A 4,091-nucleotide genomic window follows, 5' to 3' on the forward strand; every position below is an offset into this window, starting at 1 on the left:
GAGTGAAGATTAAATATTTATAAATTTGTGGAGCAATGAAGCTTCCAAAAATCTTTTTTATATATCATACATAGTGAAGTAGTCCAAATATAACAAGCCCCATGACAGTGTTTGTAATATCCTTAGATATTTTCCATTGTCAATCCCTATAATGGTAACTGCCTCCACGTGATTCAGCCACAGAAAAAGTATGAAAAGTTTTCAATTAGTGCCTAATTATGGTGTATACCAGAGGTGTCAAACTGCATTCCTCGAGGGCCGCCAACAGGTCATGTTTTCAGGATTTCCTTGTATTGCACAGGTGATAATTTAATCACCTGCACAGAATGATTCCAGCACCTTGTGGAATGCTAAGGAAATCCTGAAAACATGACCTGTTGGCGGCCCTCGAGGAATGCAGTTTGACACCTCTGGTGTATACAGCAATAAAAGGGGGCATGATTGTAAGGGACAGGGATAGGAAACCTTAGGGATGGAAGTAAAGGTAGTGAGTACTGTACCTTTAAATGACTGTGGCACCCCTGACGCACATTTCGCGTTTAAGCTTTTAAGATAGTACCACTCCCTTGGAAAAAGCTTAAAGGCGAAACTCGCGTCAGGGGTGCCAGCTCACGCGACCAATCACAAGCCGCGACGTCATCTAAGGTCTTTCAAACGCTCATTCTTAGGAATGGAAGCTGCCGGTTACATCGGTAAGGTCCAGGCTGCGTCGGAGAGGTGAGTATATCAATATTTTTTATTTTTATTCTTTATTTTACACATTAATATGGATCCCAGGGCCTGAAGGAGAGTTTCCTCTCCTTCAGACCCTGGGAACCATACAGGATACCTTCCGATGCTTGGTGTCCCATTGACTTGTATTGGTATCGGGTATCGGTATCAGCGATATCCGATACTTTTCGGGTATCGGCCGATACTATCCGATACCGATACTTTCAAGTATCGGACGGTATCGCTCAACACTAGTCATAAAGCGTCTTCAATGCCCCAACAACTACATCATACCCATTTCTATTAGTGGTTCAGGGTTTAATATATGTATATGCAGTACAAGCACCTATTGCATCCTGCCCTGGACACAAAGTCCACACCTATTGCACTGTGCCCCAAACAGTTACTCAAAAACCAGCAAGACAATTTATGCCAATCATTGTTGGTCCACCTTATCTATATGCAGGTTTCACCTTCAGGTTTTTAGCAGATGTGTATACATGAAAAAACACCTATTGCACTGGCCCCAGAAAAATCAATAGCCGACACAATGAAAATATCAATTCATGTCAGTCTAGCTTATCTGTACTCAGGCTTCGCCTCGACGCGTTTCCCTCCCATGATAGAGTTCTTCAGGAGGCTTATGGGAATGTCTGTGTCTCTCTGACATCAGGATCAGATATGGCTCCTGGTTGTAGGTGTCATCCAGTGTAAACCAGTGACTACCATCACAGTAAGGGCAGAGATAGACCGCCGTATTTCTCTTGTGAGAATCACATCGTAAACATGGTACTGGCTGTCGGCTCTCCTGGCCTGAGCTTGACCACTGCATAGAAATACATTATAGTGTCTTGCACAGGTCAGGAGAGGTGCCAGTCCAGTGCATGCAGCGTCACGAGATTCTCGCACAAGAAATACGGCAGTCTGTCTCTGCCCTTAGATACATACTTGCTAAAGCATTTAGGTCACACAAGGAATAGCAAATTAATTATCAACATAACACAAAAAATAAAAAGGTTCAATACTGAATGTTGGGCAATGTGGCCCAACTAAATGGCACTTTGCTCCGAGCCCACCTTACAGTCCCATCATCAGTATCTTTTCTGTTTTTTATCTTCTTGTGTCTTTTTTTTTTCAACATAAATCTATGCAGCGAATACTTTATTCATTTACATCACACTCCATATCTAGATCCTTATTAAATTCTTACATTGTTAAAGTGACTCTTTTACCCCTGCAAGGCTATTCTTTTTAGACTTTGTCTTGGGGTGGAAGTAAAATATATAAAAACGAAAAATCTGCAGGCCTCCTTTAAAGGGAGTCTGTCACCACTCCTGCCTTGTTTCTTTAAATAAATCCCTGTTTACCCCATGGAATAGGAATTATGGATCATCTTTTCCTATAATTATCTGTTTTGTCATTTCTCTATTATTCCTCTGAGAAATGTGTGATTAAATGGACAATTGAATTTTACCAGTTAGGGAACCCGTTGAAGCACCTGTCAGGTGCGAAACGGCCGTCGTTCAGCTTCCACATTTCCTTGTAAATACACCCCCGTGCCGTGAAGATGTCGTTGTAATAAAGTGACCTGCATAGGAGATTGTTGAGTGCTGCCGCATTTCTTTTCGCTAATACTGATTGGATAATGACATCATGTGCAGTGACACGCCCCCAACTGGAAATACTAAAATGACAATTTATTGATACATTTCAATGAGAAATAACCGTGGAACAGTGCAACAAAGAGCTTTAAGAAAAGATGTCCCAGGATTAATAATGATTATTATTATTAATAATAATAATAATGATAATAATAATAATTTTATTTCTATAGCGCCAACATATTCGGCAGCGATTTACATTTTAAAGGGGACTTGTACATACAATAGACATTACAGCAGAATAATAATCACATAAATCAACAGATACCAAGAGGAATGAGGGCCCTGCTCGCAAGCTTACAATCCATGAGGAAATAGGGGAGACATGAAAGGTGGATGGTAATAATTGCTTTCATTGTTCTCACCAGCCATACTGTAAGAATTCAGGTGTTCATGTAAAGCTGCATGAACCGGTTATCAGCCAGAAAATATAACAGTACAGACACAGAAGGCTATTAAATGCATAAAGCATGTGAGGAGAAGGGTCCTGGTAATAAAGAAAATTTTGAATGGGCAACACAGGGATAGTTAGATTGTTGTGTTGAAGCGGTAGTCCAGTCTGAAAAAATGCATTTTTTGTGCACGCTTAAAACTGTGGATATTGGGGATTAATCGAACTATCCTTGGTAGTGCACTCCAAAGAATTGGCACAGCATGCGAGAAGTCTTAGAGACGGAAGTGGGAGGTTCTGATTATTGAGGATGTTAATCTTAGGTCATTAGAAGAACGGAGGGTACGGGTAGGGTGGTGGTAGACTGAGACAAGAGAGAAGATGTAGGGTGATGCTGAAACGTGGAGTGTTTTGTGGGTGAGAGTGATAAGTTTATATTGAACTCTGGAGTGGATGGGTAACCAGTGTAATGACTGGCACAAGCTAGAGGCATCGGTGTAACGGTTGGTGAGGAATATGATGCTGGCTACAGCATTCAAGACAGATTGGAGAGGAGAGAGTTTGGTAAGAGGGACAAGAATGGATAAGAGCAACAGTAAGAGTTTTTGCAGAGTCAAAAGTAAGAAAAGGTAGAATTCTAGAAATGGTTTTGAGGTGCAGATAACAAGAGCGAGCTAGTGATCAGATGTGGGGGGTGAATGAAAGATCTGAATCAAGTGTGACTCCAAGACAGCGGGCATGTTGCTGGGGAGTAATGGTAGAACCACACACAGAAATGGCAATGTCGGGCATAGGTAGGTTAGTGGAGGGAGGAAACACGAGGAGTTCAATATTTGACAGGTTCAGTTTCAGATAGAGGGAGGACATGATGTTGAAGACAGCAGTAAGACAATCACTGCTGTTTTGGAATAATGCAGGCGTGAGGAGTAGAGGTGTATAATTGGGTGTCATCAGCATAGAGATGGTACTGGAGCCCAAATCTACTGATTGTTTGTCCAATAGCGACAGTATACAAAGAGAAGAGGAGGGGGCCTAGGATTGATCCTTGAGGAACCCCAACAGTAAGGAAAAATGAGAGGAGGAAGAGCCAGCAAAAGATGCAGTGAAGTAGAGGATTCTTATATTTTGAAAATGAAAATAATTCACTAAAACCTACATGTCAGGAAAAATGAGATATCCCCTTTAAGTGCAAGAAAAAAGAAGATTACAGTGACTATCTTTCTTCCTTGATCAATTCCCTCCCCCTTCAATAGAAAAGTAGAAAGAATCTATGAGACAGAACTGGTTAAACATCTTTTTCTGCCACAAAGTCCAGTGCGTGTCACGTC

This window comes from Ranitomeya variabilis, chromosome 4, assembly GCF_051348905.1.
Source record: "Ranitomeya variabilis isolate aRanVar5 chromosome 4, aRanVar5.hap1, whole genome shotgun sequence".
Lineage (NCBI taxonomy): Eukaryota > Metazoa > Chordata > Amphibia > Anura > Dendrobatidae > Ranitomeya > Ranitomeya variabilis.